Consider the following 17,595-nt stretch of genomic DNA (forward strand, 5'->3'; position numbering starts at 1 on the left):
CCTCCGGAACGAATTAAGTACTTAGTCCGAGGTACCACTGTATATATATTCATACTTTACCACCCATCATATCATTCAACGTTCACAAGGTGGTTTATAATTTAAAAATAATAACTAGTCCTAAGAACTGAAATGTGGGTACTTCAAAATTTTGGGAGAAATACTGGTTACCATACTTTTACATGTATAACACGCCCCCATGTATGACACGCCCCCTATTTCTGGGGACTCAAAATTAAGAAAATGGTGGGGAGATTCCCCAAAGTTGTTGAGCTTTTGGGGGGGGGATTGCACAGGGTTGTTGAGCTTCTTTTTGTCCCCTGCCCCAATCCTGCATCCCCACAATGCACTACCCATGTATAAGACGACCCCTAATTTTGAACATGATTTTTGAATATACACGGGAAAGTACGGTAATTTGTTGACAGTCTTCTCTATCTCCCAAAACGACCTCCTTCTTAAGGAAGATAACTCTACTGTTTCCTCCCAATGTAGAACTTTTATTTTCTTCCAGACCCTCTCATCCCATGTTACATTTTCCGTTCATGGAAATGCAGCTCTACATTCATCCCACTAATCCGATGTATGAAAATTATTTTGCTTTAAACATATTTTATCAAAATACATGCTTAATAAAGGCTATCAGTATTGCTGTAGCCTCACATTACCACAGCTGCTTGTGTTTTGTGGAGCACTGATGGACAGACTGAGAGGAAGGAAGAGCCAAGCGATGTGTGAATCCTATTATTCTGTATCTGGGGTGGGGAGGGGAGGTTAAGCAGATCTCTTTAATAAATGGTATATGTACTAAACACATGTCCTACCCATCTCATTTGAGATCATTCCTTCTGCACATTGAACACAATCATAGCAGCAAAATTTCTTTCCTTCCTTCTTTTTCTTTCCGTAACCAGGATGGCAGATGTCATTACATAAGGAAAGCGGTGGCACCTAGCGAAAGATACAGGAACAGTTTAGCCTTTTAAAAATGCTTGCAGAATCTATCTAATATCAGATGATCTGCTAATAAAAAAAGGAAGTCAAATGGAACGGAATGGGATATAAGATCCTCACATTCACAGGTGGCCCATAAAGTGGAAGCAAATGCTAAAATAGAAATGGTCTCGTGGCTTATTAGATGACCATTTCCTTTTCTCAGAAAGGCAGTTCTTTGCCGTTCCCTACCTGAGTCAGTCCTCTGTGCCATTTGATTCCCTCTTCATTAAAGATGAACTTTTTGTTAGGAGAAACCTGAGGTTCCAGTCTTCCCACGTTGATTCTGACATAGGAGTTATTTGGGAAAGTGACCAGATTTGTAATATCAAATCCAACTACTAATTCTCCACGTTCATTAAATGTAATTTCATCTCCCGCACTGTTATTGAATGAGATCCTCTGAAGAACTGAGTGCAGCTAGGTGGAGAGATAGACAGAACCAAAGTGCTGTTAAGGCACTGAAGCAGGGGTCAGCAAGGTTTATCTTGCCTGGGCCAGGTCGGTCCTGCGGAGATCCCTCCATGGACCGGATTGTGTGTGTGCATGCCTGCGATTTCCAGCACTGCGGAAGCATGTCCCCACACTGCGCTGCGCCAGTTTAGCGCAGCACGCGAGCGGGCAACTCAGTTTGGTGACAGGTCGTGGGCCGGTCAAACGACCTCCATGCACGGCTTCCAGCCCATGGGCCTTAGGTTGCTGGCCCCTGTACTGAAGTATTTCCCCTGCTAAGAAATATAATTTCTTTCACAAATTCAGATTATTATTTTTCTAGGAGACCCAAGTATTTATGAATTCAAGACTTTTTCCATTACTAATAGAAAGCATGCTATTTTAGTTATTAGTTATAGGGAAAGTGTGGGAAATCATTAAGAAAAGTGTGCCGTGAGTGGAGACGTTATTGTTGAATCCGGCTTTCTATGGGAAGCTTAAATAAACGTTAGTTGGCTTTAAAACAACAACATGGTGCTAATGCTGAGAGAACACTAAGCATGAATCCATGGAGGGAAAATTGGTCATTGGCCTTTGGCTACTGCATAACACACCACTGTACTATAGTCAGGTATTGGCAATAGAGTTTGGCCAGTGAAGAAACATTACCTGCCAGGGCTCTACATTCAAAGGAGACAATCTGTCCATGGCCTCCATTGTTCTGCGGTTGGATCTAGCTGATTTCAAGATATGTAAGGCATGCGCCACAACATACACAGCATTATAGACACTGTAGCTGTGGCCAGTCATGCTCATTTCAAACAGAGGTGCAGGGAGGCTGTCCAGCCTCTCCTCTCCAGTACATGGGTTAGAGATGAATGTGGAGTTTGAAAATGAACAACTGAATGCTTGTTTCCAAAAGGTTTTGATAAAACCATCTTCCTCTGACCAAGAAGGGTAGATATTCCTTACAAATTCTTGGAACTCTTGTAGCTGCCTTGAATGAATTGAGACGGAGATAGCACCTTCAAAAATCTGAATATCAATTTCAATTAACTTTTGAAAGTGATGTACTGTGAAGTCTATTTGTGCTGTGGTAATCCACACTTTTGTTTCAGAGAACAGCTTTTTATACTGAAGAAATAGTCCTTTCATTACTCTTGTTATCCCTATAATGTTAGCCAGCCACATGACTGATGCAGTTTCTCCGTATATAACAACAGCACTGATATTCCCTACACTGAGAATTGGCAAAATACTCTGTGTGTCCTTGATAAGTTCATCTATCTTGTCGATACGCAGACGTTCTGGAGCTCTTTCTGTGAATGCTGAACAAATGCCATTCCTTGAGAGTATTGGCTCCATGATATGCAAAAAATTTTCCCCATCCTCATCATCTTTGGCAATGAGCCCGATCCATTTCCAGTTGAAATGGAGAAGTAACTGGACAATTCCCTGGTACTGAAGGCCTTCATTGGGAACCAAATGGTAAAAGGAAGGAACATTGATTGGATCATTCACTGCTGGTTGAAATGAGCCATATGAAAACTGCAAGAAGACAGGAATTTCAAGAAATTGAAATTGGGAACAGGAGAAACATATTGCCCCTTCGCTCAATCTAGTCTCATTTGTTTACTTCTTTTGATTTCTTACTTTAAACCTTGTGATCAATGACCGCAATATATACTAAAACATTTTTAAAATGAATAAAGCACAAGTCATTCAACACTGTTTTGATAAACAGACAGGTGTAAGAGAAACATGTAGTCATTAGCTAATACAAACCAAGTCTACCTCTCCATATATTTGTTTGTTTAAACACATTATTTTAAAAATCTGACAATCAAAAAAAACAAACATTGACAATCAATGAAAGGGCTTTCTATGCTCAGTAAAATGGACTCAGTAAACTGAACAGTAAACAGGAAGCGGTGCAAAAATCTGTAAATTAAAAATACAACCTAAAACTAATAAACCAGTATAAAAATATTAAAAACGTTCCTTATGAGGAACGACTAAGGGAGCTGGGCATGTTTAGCCTGGAGAAGAGGAGGTTAAGGGGTGATATGATAGCCATGTTCAAATATATAAAAGGATGTCACATAGAGGAGGGAGAAAGGTTGTTTTCTGCTGCTCCAGAGAAGTGGACACGGAGCAATGGATCCAAACTACAAGAAAGAAGATTCCACCTAAACATTAGGAAGAACTTCCTGACAGTAAGAATTGTTTGACAGTGGAATTTGCTGCCAAGGAGTGTGGTGGAGTCTCCTTCTTTGGAGGTCTTTAAGCAGAGGCTTGACAACCATATATCAGGAGTGCTCTGATGGTGTTTCCTGCTTGGCAGGGGGTTGGACTCGATGGCCCTTGTGGTCTCTTCCAACTCTATGATTCTATGATTCTATGATTCTATATTGATTCAGGTGATTCATACACATAAAACAGTTTCCAATCCTATGTGCCTCTTATTTTCCTCTTTTTAATTGCGGGGAGGGGGGATACTTCAAAGGTTTTCAGTAACAGTAAGATAAAATGTGTGTGTCTCACCTGCTTGGAATCCTAGGAAGAAGAAAGCAAATTACCGTATTTTTTGCTCTATAAGACTCACTTTTTCCCGCCTAAAAAGTAAGGGGAAATGTTTGTGCATCTTATGGAGTGAATGCAGGCTGCGCAGCTATTACAGAAGCCAGAAAAGCAAGAGGAATTGCTTCTTTCACTCCGCAGCGATCCCTCTTGCTGTTCTGGCTTCTGAGATTCAGAATATTTTTTTTCTTGTTTTCCTCCTCCAAAAACTAGGTGCGTCTTGTGGTCTGGTGCATCTTACAGAGCGAAAAATATGGTAATGTTTTCTGGTATGACTGTAACATAGCATGTAACAAGACATGTAACATATCTTTCGAGCCACAAAGCAAGCAAAGTTTTCAAGTTGGATAGTCAAAACAAAAAATTTTTTTTCCTTCCAGTAGCACCTTAAAGACCAACTAAGTTAGTTCTTGGTATGAGCTTTCGTGTGCATGCACACTTCTTCAGATACACTGAATTTTATTATTATTATTATTATTATTATTATTATTATTATTATTATTATTATTATTATTATTTTTGTTTTGACTATGGCAGACCAACACGGCTACCTATCTCAAGTTGGATAGGTTATTGTAAGTCCTCTCTAACATGGCAGCTGAACGGACATGTTCAATGAGCCAGAATGAATAAAACCCCAAACTCCTGAGTGTCTAGGACTCTGGAATAATTAGTTTCTGTGTTCCCAGTTGGAAATTGAATAGGTAGAGAAACCTATTTCTCCACCTGAGGCAAAATGGGATCTGTGGTCTCTTGCCGCTTGCCACCCCACCCCGCTACTTCTGCCACCACCACAACCCCCACCACTTCTGCTGAAACACCCTGGCTCACACTGCAATGACACACACTGGAACAACCCCCTTTCTCTAGGTAGAGGGGGATGTTCTGGCAATGGTGGAAGCAATGGGGTGAGCAAAGCACAGATTCTTCAGCTTCTGCCACCTAAGGTGGGTGCTACACCCCCACTTCGCGGACTCTGGGCAGAGAACAATAGTTTGGCACTAATGTCATTAGACGTTGACAATCAATGAAAGGGCTTTCTATGCTCAGTAAAATGGACTCAGTAAACTGAACAGTAAACAGGAAGCGGTGCACTGAGCACTAGCACTTATGCATTTAAAAATAGTTCGGCAGCCTGGATCAAACATGCTGACAGCAGATTCACCACCTTTCATATTAGTCAGATAGTCTTTGCATTCTTGTCACCTAAAGATCGAAAGTTTAGTAAAGAAATACTGGAGTGTTTTGCTTTGTTTTTTAATTATTGGACAGCTTTCAGCCCTGTATTTCTACATGAATCTACACATTTCATTATGCAGCAACTAGCGTCCTGGTGGTCAGTGAAGAATTTTTATCCAGCTAGCTAATATCACACACACACACACACACACACAATCTCCCCCCCCCCCCTCTCTCTCTCTCCAAGCTAATATATATTACAGTCCAGTCTCTGGGCAAAATAACACATTAGCCATATGCAATAAAAATACATATACCAACATTAAACAACAGTCAACTTCAACCAGCTGTAGCCAGCAATATGTATTAAGCTGGATATTAGTAGCCAGCAAAGACTTCAGTAAGCATGTAGTTCTGATGTAGGCCTCTCATACCTGTGGAATCTTGAAAAGACCTAAGATGTCTGCCATGTGTGAGGAGGTAACGGAGGCAAGCCCCCCAATGATTCCTATTACATTTTGATGGATGCCACATTTGTAATTGGGGACAAACTGATGTGATTTGAAAAGCAGGTCCAGGGTGGTTCGGTAGGTCATTCTTGAGTCAGAGTAGCTGTCATAGATGTGGAACCCAAGAGTAACATTGGGCAATATCGTGGGATTGTCGTTGATCTTGTCAACAGCAAAGACCAAGGAGAGGATGTGCTGGTAGAACTTTGTCAAAACACTGCAAAGAAAGTCACTTGCTATTTCTTGTGAGTATTAAACAGTGCACAAAGTTATTTTAACACATTATTTGTCCACTCTACACCTTGAAGATTCAGCTTCCTGACATGAAGAGAAAACACAGCCTGCATAACTAAGTTATACTGGTAAGAAAGTAAAATATATTGTGCCTACCTTTTCCTGTATTCCTTTAGATTTGCACATCATAACTAAAGGAATATTTGTATTTGTCTTGAAATCAAATTATAATCTTCATTTCTCCAAACACATAGATTCTGTAGACATCTCCATATTTTGGCAAAGGCATTTCCCTAAATTTCACTTTCTTAGTCTTCAGAATTTCTATCCATTGTGCTCCTTATCACTATAAAGTATGAAGTCAAAACATCCGCTAATGTTTGTAGAACCATTGCAAGAACTTAGAAAGACAACAGGTGTTTGATGGCTTGGTGCTCTAGTTCCTGGCTCACCTTAGCAGACTATTTCATGACACAAAGGGTCCAAAAGTCTAATACCTTTTAGGATACTTTAATGAGTCTGCTTCTATTATATAATACATCCCTTTGCCACATGTTGTTGGAGGTATCAGAAAAAATATAGAATGAAATTAAGAATTAAGAAATTAAGACAATGTGTGCATTTATTCACAGCATTGTGCTACTTATTGTTGGAAATATATTTACGAGTGAAGGTGTGGAAAATGCAAAACAGTTGCTTTTTAATGGGTTGCTGCTGTGCCTGCCAGTTTACTTTTAGAATTGACTCTTTCAAGAAAGGAATGATTGAAACTCTTTCCCCCACCTTGAATACTGTTCCCTCCTAAAATGATTAAATCACGTCCCTAGTTTTACTATCTTGAATTATTTGAATGCTTAACATACACAGTAATGATCTTTTGAATTCATCATTTACTGGAAATAATGTTAACAGAATAAAATAAAATGGTAGTTTTGGAAGGCAAATAGAAATAAATGTGATACCAGCCTCTATAAACAACAGTATCCATCAATGTTAGTGCAGAAATCTCAGAGAGGACATTCTACGATATAGTCCATATCTCTTTTTAAAAATTGAAAATGCTCTTTGCGTATAAATAACTAAAAGTACATATGTCATCTTCATTCTACTATCAGGGTTAAGCAGACTAATTAAGAGAGGTAAGTATATTCATTCCCACAGCAATTCAAAACAACTCCTACAGAAAAGCAACAACAAAGAATCAGGCAGTCCTAAGCTTTTTCTAAAGAGGCAGTTTTGCCTGGCAGCTAAGCTCTGTGGTGTTAGGACCTTGTGGGTCTCAATACAGCAGGCAGCGTTGGTGTCAGTATTGAAAAGTTTCATGTAAAAGTATTACACTAAAAGTCACCATGTTGTGAGGAGCACAAAACTCTAAGCAATTCTGGAAGAGTCTGGGTGGGGAAGGGAAATGGAAAAGGGGGGAAAAGAGGTGTGGAAGAATGTCTAAACCACAAGAAGATAACGAAATAAAGAATATTATTATCAGCATACGAAAAGCACATGAGTTAGGTGCAGTCAAATATATATATGTATAAACAACTACATTAAATTAAAGGTCATTCCCTTACAGTGGGATTTCAATCAAGACCTGAGAAGGGTGTTCTTTGAAGAGGACTGGGCGGGAAATATAATGGATATGAGACACCATCCCACCAATCAGGAGATCACCTGGCTCATACCACTCATGTGGAATATGTACAGGATCTTTTCTGGTGCATTTCAGCTCATGCACTTTGCAAACCATGTTTGAAAGCAGCAGGAGATGCAGAAAAAACATCCCGGCGACAAATTTCCCTCTGCGCATAGACTCTGCTACCTCCTTTCTACAGCATCATTGCTAACATCAGCCACATTTGAATAAGATGACTTGAGGTGACAGCTGGTTTTAACAAATCAGCTCTTTAAAGAGATAGTTGTCCACTTCATTCCTAATCTCAACCGTGTTATATAGGAATGCTTTGAATGTTAGAGAAGAAACACCAACTTGGAGCTTACTCTATACGAATAAAGAGAAGCTGACAGCACCCTGCATCTCTTTTAGCCCTAATATTAGATGTCTATGGAATACTGCATAACTTCCCCCACCACTACCAATTTCAGGTCAGTCATGGGAGTTTGAGCAGGTGAATTGATTATAGTCATTTTGATAATTACAGGGAGATAATACTATTTCTGCAATGTTTTTGAAATCTGTGCCTCATTCTGAGTTGCAGAAGCAAACATATTTGTCAAATCCAAAAGTCATGCATTTCCCTTGATTCAAGCTGCTGCTCCATAATGCCAGAAAAAGGAATACTACTGAAATTCAAACTGACTCACAGGGTTGACATGAATGTGAAGTAAGAGTGTGTTTAGAATATTGCTGTGTTACCCCTACCTCCATGAGTTGTGCAAGATTCTAGGGGCTACATTCACACTTTATCCAGGGCCTGTGTTTCTTTTTAGACAATGAAGCACAGCGGAGACTGTGTTGTTTTTATTATACATGGTCTATTTGCACACATATGCAACTTGAGCCTAGGTAGGGGGAATCCCAGCATTAAATGCCACGAAGGTCGCTTGCTTCTCCCACAGGTACAGCAGGCTTGAGTCTAGAAACAGAAAAATCAGCCATGCTCTCTATCTTTTGGTTATGCTCTGTCATGGTCAGTCCACGTGGTACTACTGGTCCCACTTCTCCTTCATTGCCCCACTATCCAAACTGAAGTCCTACATCCTTTTTGACTCTGCTCACTAAGACGCACTGAATGAGAAAGTGATTCACTTCCTAAATACCTCTAGTGGTTCCAGGAAAGCACAACCAGAGAGTTTGTCAGCATTTATTTGAATGGTCCTGTGTTATCCTATCCCACAGGGGCATGGGTGGTCTGTGATCTAAACCACTGAGCCTCTTGGGCTTGCTGATCGATCATAAGGCCAGCAGTTCAAATCTGCATATTGGGGTGAGCTCCTGCAAACCTAGCAGTTGAAAAGCATACCAGATTGAGTAAATAAATAGGTACCACTGCAGTAGGAAAGTAAATGGCATTTCCATGCACTCTGGCCCCCTTCACGGTGTCCTGTGCACTAGAAGCAGTTTAGTCATGCTGGCCACATGACCTGGATAGCTGTTTGCGGAAAGAAGCCGGCACCATCAACCTGAAAGACGTTTCCAATATTCCTGTGATTCTCTTCCTCTCCTCTCTCTGCAACTTCCTATACTCTCCCCAAATTTGCTCAGGAAAGGCACTTAGAGCCTCTTGAGCAGAAATGTGGGGCACTCATGGGGATGCAGGAGAAGATAGGAAGGGGAAGTAATTTTTCTGGTAAGTTCTCGGTGAGTACACTACAGGGAAAGTGATACCTGACATCAAGTCCACATAGCCTAAGAACCAACAGGACTACAAATTGTTCTGTGATTTATATCTTTCTTTGTGCCAACTGCTGTCTGTTGTTAAGGTCAGGCCTCAACATCATAGTGTAGGAATTAGTGGGGAAATGCATCCTAGTAACCCAGCACCAGAAGCAAAGATGGAGAAGAGCTCCACAGCAACCATGTATTTTCCTCTGGTGCTCAGGTAAGTTGGAATAAAGGAGAGCCAAACACTGCAGAAGACCAGCATGCTGAAGGTGATCAACTTGGCTTCATTGAAGCTGTCAGGCAACCTCCTGGCTAAGAAGGCCACAGTGAAGCTGACAGTGACCTGGAAGCCCATGTAACCGAAAACACAGTAGAACTTCGGAACTGACCTTTCATTACAAAGAATTATGATTTCTTTTCAGTCATTGAGTGCATGTCCACATCTGAGAATGAGGGAGAGGTTGCCAGCCAGAGGACACAGAGCCCTACTTGAACAATGGAGCAGGAAAAGACAATGGAATAAGCCAGTTCTTTGCCTACCCATTTCCTTTCTTGGTTCCTGGATTGGTAGCCATGAATGCCAAAACCACCAGTATGGTTTTGGCTAAGATGCTGGAGAGGGCCACAGAGAAGACAATACCAAAAGTAGTTTGTTGGAGAATGCAGGTCACCTTATTAGGTTGTCCAATGAACAACAAAGGACAGACGAAACACAAAAGGATGGCTGTGAGGCGGCTATAGGTGAGGCTTCTGTTGTTGGTTTTGACTATGGCTGTATCACGATGCTTAATGAAGATGCAAAGCACCAGAATTGTGATTAGAGATAATAAAAGTGCAGAGGAAGCTGAAATGAGGGCCAAGGTTTCATCAAAGCCTAGGGAATTTGGAGTCTTGGGAATACATAGATCTTGGCCTTTGTTTGGGTACTGATATGCTGGGCAACTGACACGTTTCCATGTCTGAAAGCAAACAAACAATGCATGACAATTTAAAGCAACCAAAACTATTCTCATGAATTTCCTCATCAGGAGTGCTCCTAGCATTGTGTTTTCTACCTTCAAACATTTAAAACTTCCAGTCCTCTACAAAGCACTTGCACAGAAATTGGAATGCTAACTTGGGCAGTGATGGCAAACAGTGGCAGCCATCTAAGAAGCAAAAAACAGCAGGCTCATTTTGTGGCAGCAGTGGTGAGAGAAGGAGCGTGTTCTACAGACCCAGATCCTGGATAGTGGTTCTTCCAGTCACCTGGTGGTTCTGCCTGCATTATTTGTGGATCAGTAGTCTAAGAAGCAAACACATGTGGTTTTGGTTGATGGGACCAGGCATGATGGGACTGGAGCTGGAAAAGTTTTTGTTCCCTGTTTAAACACACGTTTTAATGACATTATTTGTGTCTATAAGCTAGAGAATAATCTAATGTCTATATCCTGTTTGGTAAGGAAGCTTACTGGTGATTTGTATGTAGTACAAGATCAGGAAGGTTTTACCACGGAATCTGGTGAAGAAGCCCATGCTAAAATTTCCTTAAGAAAATCTGCAACAGTTTCTAGAGGAATGGAGTCACCCATAAAAATTTCTACAGCATCTAGTGGGATTTTTTTACCTTTCCTCAATATACTCCATCCATGCCAGCTTGGGTAATATGGATGTCTTGATTTATATTGGCGTGTAACCATTATTATTATTATTATTATTATTATTATTATTATTATTATTAGTTTATTTCTGTTGAATATAGTATGATGCAAGGCTGCACTTTGGGGTTGTTTATTATGTCAATAAAGAAAAAAAGATAATAATGTGGTTTCCTTGGGAAGCACTGGAAGAGCTATGTAGGTGGTTAGTAACAGAAGCAGAAACAGATTCCTAGGATGCCCCTCCAGCTGAGCAAATTCCCCAAGCCTGCCTATTGGAAGAGCCAGCCCTCAGAAGAAAAGAATCCCAAACAAAATGTTTCACAATGCCAAAACATAACAAAAAATAAAAACACACCCAACAACCCTGAAATAGTTTCATTCCTTCAAATAGCCCCACCTCATTGATACCTCTTTCAAAATCCCATATAGAATAGCAATAACATAAATGAAACCACATATGTTGATTATATTAATTACATTTTGCTGTTCAGCTCTAGCTTTGCAGCAATCATGTTGGATCCAGGGGGGAAGAATATTTCCTTTTTTTTCATAAAAGAAAAGAGAATCTCTTCTGCTGTTTATAATCTTCTTTTTATTAGCTGCTCTCTATTGTTCAATTCAGGTCTCACTAGAATTATATAGCATTTGGGGGGAAAGATGCAACCCAATAATCCAGCACTGGACGCCAAGATGGAGAAAATCTCCACAGCCACCATGTACTTTCCTCGTGTACTCAGGTAAGTAGGAACAAAGGAGAGCCAAACACTGCAAAATACCAGCATGCTGAAGGTGATGAACTTGGCTTCATTAAAAGTGTCAGGTAATTTCCGGGCTAGGAAGGCCACAATGAAGCTGACAATGGCCAGGAGGCCCATGTAGCCCAAAACACAATAGAACATGGGCACTGACCCTTCATTACATAACAATATGATTTCTTCAGCTGATGAGTGCATATCCAAATCTGGGAATGGGGGAGAAGTTGCCAGCCACAGAGCGCAGATCGCTACTTGAACAACAGAGCAAGAGAGGACAGTGGAATAAGCCAGTCTTTTCCCCACCCAGTTCCTCATCCTGGATCCTGGTTTAGTAGCCATGAATGCCAAAACCACTGATATAGTTTTGGACAAGATGCTAGACAGGGACACAGAGAAGATGATACCAAAAGCAGTTTGTTGGAGAAGGCAGGTTGCCTCAGTAGGCTTTCCAAGGAACAGCAAGGAGCAGAGGAAACACAGGAGGAGGGAAGTGAGGAGAATATAGGTGAGGCTTCTGTTGTTGGCTTTGACTATGGCAGTATCCCGGTGCTTAATGAAGATAACCAGCACCAGAACTGTGACCAGAGACAACAAAAGTGCAGAGATAGTTGAAATAATGGCTAAAGTTTCATCAAAAGCCAGGAAGTTTGGAATCTTAGGGATGCATTGATTCTGCCCTCTGTTTGGGTAATGATCCTCTTGGCAACTGACACAAGTTTCTTCATCTGAAAATGTAAATTAATTATGATAAACTAAGAACAATCATTATCGTTTTCAGGATTCAGTATTGTCTTATCAGGAAATGTTCTAAAGACTCTCCTCCCTGGAAGAGAGGGGAGTGGTTGTGGGCGGGAGACCGAGCTCCGCCCCTGGTAGGGGGCCTTAGCCCCCTCCCCTCCTTACCTGGCTGGTGCCCACGCCCACCAGAGGCAGCCAACCAGGTGCCTCCGGGGGGCGTGTGTAGCAGCTTAATGCTGTGGCACCAGCTCCGCCTCCTCCTCATTCGTCGTCGTCCCTCAGCGAGTCACCCACCCTCCACTCCCATTTAGCTCAGGGTCTAGGTTTTTGGCCTTGCTATGGACCTTAGGTTGGTCGCCCCGGTTGTCTGGGGGGCCTGGTAGGAATTTTTCCATTTGGCATTAGGCTTTTTGGTTTTTTCGCCTACCTCGTAGCAATCGTCACAACTTTTGTGGTATTGGTGGGTAGGTTAGGCATTGGATTCATGTGTTGTGCTGTGTCAAGGGCTAGGTGTGGCCATCGCCTATGCTATCTACCGTGGGTTATTCCGTTAAAGGAATCTGGCGGTCGTGTATTCCGTCCGATGCCTGCTTGGCGGGAGGCCATGGCACGACCCTCGGTGACATCAGGGGGTGAGCCTATAGTTGGATTAGCATCAACAGGCTCCACCTACTGTTGAATAAACCCACCTCCTATAGTCATCCAATGCCTAAGCCAATACCTTTTCACTGCTGTAATCAATAAAGTTGTGGCCTTTCCTTGCCCATTAACCTTATATCACGTGTCCTTGTGTATTTATTTCACTTAGCGGGGGTCGGGCCCTCGATCCACAACCTCACTTTTTTAAGCAATGTAAATTAATTATGATAAACTAAGAGCAATCATGATCGTTATCAGGGTTAAGAACAATCTTATCACAAAATGAGCTAACCACCATTTTTTAAGAAAGGAAAGCTTTAAAATTTTATGGTGAAGAGCCTTAAAATCACTGCCAAGCATTGTATCTGGATATCTCTATATTAATTTTCATTTGGTATGTTTTCTCAATCCTTCCACCTCCCTTGTAATTAATTAATTAATTTTATACCAAGCTTCAGCCAAAGATCACAAGACGGGAAAAACACTCGTTAATTTGTTGACATTCTTCTCTATCTCCCCAAACAACATCCTTCTTAAGGACGATGCCTCTACTTCTATTCCCTCCCAATCTAGAACTTCTCTTGTGTTCCATATCCTTTCACTTTTCCTTGTGGTATCTAATGGTTTGTGGACATCCTGCTCAACATTTATACCACCATTCTGATGTATGGAAAGTTCTTTGCTTTAAACATATTTGAAAGCTCTTCAAAGGAAAACTCTGTATGTGATCTAAAGCCTATTTTACTTTAAGCATCTTTGAAAGCTATAATTTCTCCATTTTTTAAAAAAAGAAAACTATGTATGTGACCAATATACATGCTTTATAAAAAATACAAGTAATGCTGTACCCTAACATAACTACAGGTGTATGTGTTTTGAGCAGTATTTTTTTTTTGGGGGGGGGGACGGAGAGCAATGGCCAGCCAAGAGACGCATGAGCAATATTACTCTGTATCAGAAAAAGCGAGGGTGGTTAAGTAAATCTTTTAAATAACTGGTATATGTACTATACACATATCCTACCCGCCTCAGTTGAGATCATTCCTTCTGGACATCGAACACAATCATAGCAGCAAAATTTCTTCCCCTCCTTCTTTTTCTTCCCAGAACCAGGGTGGCAGATGTCATTACATAAGGAAAGCGGTGGCACCTATCCAAAGAAGAAGGAATGGTTTACTATTTCAAAGATTCCTGCAAAATCTATCTACTGTTACATGATACCAGGAGGCCAGTGAAATGGAATGTAAGATCTTTGCATTCACAGGTGGCACACACAGTGGAAGAAAGAGCTTGGTTTGGTAGCCATGAATGCCAAAACCACGGGTATAGTTTTGTCCAAGATGCTGGACAACATATTGAGGTGAGATGAGGTTTCTGTTGTTGGCTTTGACGATGGCAGTGTCCTGGTGCTTAATGAAGATGCTCAGCACCCGAGCTGTGGTCAGAAAAAATAAAAGTGCAGAGAAATGTACCTGCTCTCCTGAACCAGCAGATGGCCATTTCTTTTCCTTGGAGCGACAGTGTAGTTATTTCTAACCCCCCCACCTGAGTCAACCCTCTGTACCACTTGATTCTTTCTTCATAAATTGTCATTCTTGTGTTAGATTCCAGCTTTCCCTCGTTGATTTTGACATATTTGCCGTAACCTACCTGAGTCAATCCTCTGTGCCATTTGATTCTCTCTTCATTAAAGGTGAACTTTTTGTTAGGAGAAACCTGAGGTTCCAGTCTTCCCACATTGATTCTGACATAGGAGTTATTTGGGAAAGTGACCAGGTTTGTAATATCAAATCCACCTACTAATTCTCCATGTTCATTAAATGTAATTTCATCTCCCGCACTGTTGTTGAAGGAGATACTCTGAAGAACTGAGTGCAGCTAGGTGGAGAGAAGACAGAACCAAAGTGTTCAGGTGATGATATATAATCACTATTAGTTTTCTTTCACAAATTTATATTATTTTTGTTTAGGAAACAACGTATTTATGAATTCAAGATTTTTACCATTACTAATAGAAAACATGCCATTTTAGTTACTAGTTATGGAGAAAGCGTAGCAAATCATTAAGAAAAGAAAAGAAAAATGGAGACATTATTGTTTTGTTTTCTATGGAAAGCTTGAACAAATATTAACCAGACTTAAAACAACAACATTGATGCTTGGTATCAATGCAAGAGAACATTAAATGAGAATTCATGGATGAGAAATAGGTCCTTGGCATTTGACTACTGCATGACACACCACTCTCTTATAGTCTCGGCTAGCGGAGTCATGGTTTTGACGCATTTCAGTGGCCCTGGGCCCTGGGCTCAGCCTGTTTGGTTCCTGCAAGCACGGATCTCCTGCCCTCCCTCCTTCTAATGTCAGGCATACAACACCTAACCTTGCTTTGGACCTCAGTTGGTTGCCTGTTGAAGGGGCCTGGTAGGAATTTTGTCTCTCGGCAGATTAGAACCAGTCACTTGGTTTTTCACCTGCCTCATAGCAAATTGTCACAACTTTATAAGGTTTGGCGGTTAGGCATTGGAAAATGTGTTGTGTGTTGGAGGGGAGGTTGTGGCCATCACCTAGCCCTCCCCTTGAAGGGTATTTCTTTAAAGGAATCTGGTGTTCGTGGTTCCTGTCCGATGCTCAGGTGGTGGCTAGGGCCGTGGCAGTACCCTCCGGTAACTCTAGGGGAGAGCTTCCAGTTGATTTGCATCAACAAGCTCCCCCTACAGGTTGTTAACCCTCATGTGACTTCCTGCAGGGCGGGCAGGAGTCAAGTGTAGTTGGTTCGAATCCAATGCCTAAGCCAATACCACTCACATTCTGTAACCAATAAAGTTGTGGCCTTTTTTAGCCCTTTAACTTAAAATACTTGTGTCCATGTGTCTTATTTCATCATAAAGCAGGGGATGGGGCCATGACTCGCAGTTGGGTTTGGCCAGTGAGGAAACATTACCTGCCAGGGTTCTACATTCAAAGGAGACCATGTTCCCATGCCCTCCACTGTTCTGTATTTGGATCTAACAGACATCAAGATATGGAAGGCATGTGCCACAGCATACACAGCGTTATGGACATTGTAGCTGTGGCCGGTCATGCTCATTTCAAATAGAGGTGTAGGGAGGCTCTCCAGCTTCTCATCTCCAGTACATGTATTAGAGATGAATGCAGAGTTTGAAAATGAACAACCAAATGCTTGTGTCCAAAAATTGTTCATAAAACCATCTTCCTCTGACCAAGAAAGGTCGATATTCCTTACAAATTCTTGGAACGCTTGTAATTCCCTGGAATGAATTGAGAAGGAGATAGAACCTTCAAAAAATTGAAGATCAATTTCAATTAACTTTTGAAAGTTATGTAATGTGAAGTCAATCTGTGCTGTGGTAATCCACACTTTTGTTGCAGAGAACACCTTTTTATTTTGAAGAAATAGTCCTTTCATTCATTACTTTGGTTATTCCTATAATGTTAGCCAACGTTATAATTAATGAGGTTTCTCCATAGATAACAACAGCGTTGATATTGCCTGCACTGATAATTGGCAAAACCTCCTTTGTGCCCTTGATAATTTCATCTGCATTCCTGATATGCATATGTTCTGAAAGTATTTTTGTGAATGCTGAACAGATTCCATTCCTGGAGAGTATTGGATCCATCATCCGCAAAAATTGTTCTCCACCTTCACCATTTTCGGTAATGAGCCCAATCCATTTCCAGTTGAAATGGAGGAGCAACTGTACAATTCCCTGGTACTGAAGGCCTTCGTTGGGAACCATGCGATAAAAGGAGGGAACATTGATTGGATCATTCATTGGTGGTGGAAATGAGCCGTATGAAAACTGCAAGAAGGAGAATGTCCAGACAATTGAAATTGGAAACAGGGCAAACATATTGCCTCTTCACTCATTCTAGTCTCATTTATTTAATTATTTTGATTTCTTGCTGTAAACCTTGCTTTTTCATTTAATCTCTAAGCAATTTGTGATCAAAGACCACAATATATAGTATGCGAAAACATTTATAATTAACTGGGATGGACTTTGCATGCTTTTAAAATATGGAAATAATTACTGCCCTGTTGCATAAGTCTGTGATAATCTCTGAATGATTTGTAAATATAAAAAGCAAATTGCCAGTACATTAGATATAATCAACTTTTTGGGAGAGGGGTGTAATCTAGAACTAAATAAAGTACATATACTAACATCAAACCACTGCCAACTTCAACCAACTGTAGCCAGTAATCAATATCAAACTGTAAATTAGTAGCCAGCAAAGACCTCAGAAAACATAGTTCTGATTCAGGTTGCTCATACTTTTTGCATACCCATATTATAACACAATGCAGTTCCACATATTTCAGACCCTTCTATATTTCTCCATCAACTAGTACTCAAATCGCTACTGGAAAGAACAGGGAAAATTATGCAGCAGATTAAGGGAAGTCCCCATTGCCCTCACATTCAGATCCTACCTGTGGAATCTTGAAAAGACCTAAGATGTCTGCCATGCGTGAGGAGGTAACGGAGGCAAGCCCCCCAATGATTCCTATTACATTTTGATGGATG

The sequence above is a fragment of the Podarcis filfolensis genome (assembly GCF_964270895.1).
Source record: "Podarcis filfolensis genome assembly, chromosome: 13".
NCBI classification, from domain to species: Eukaryota; Metazoa; Chordata; class Lepidosauria; order Squamata; family Lacertidae; genus Podarcis; species Podarcis filfolensis.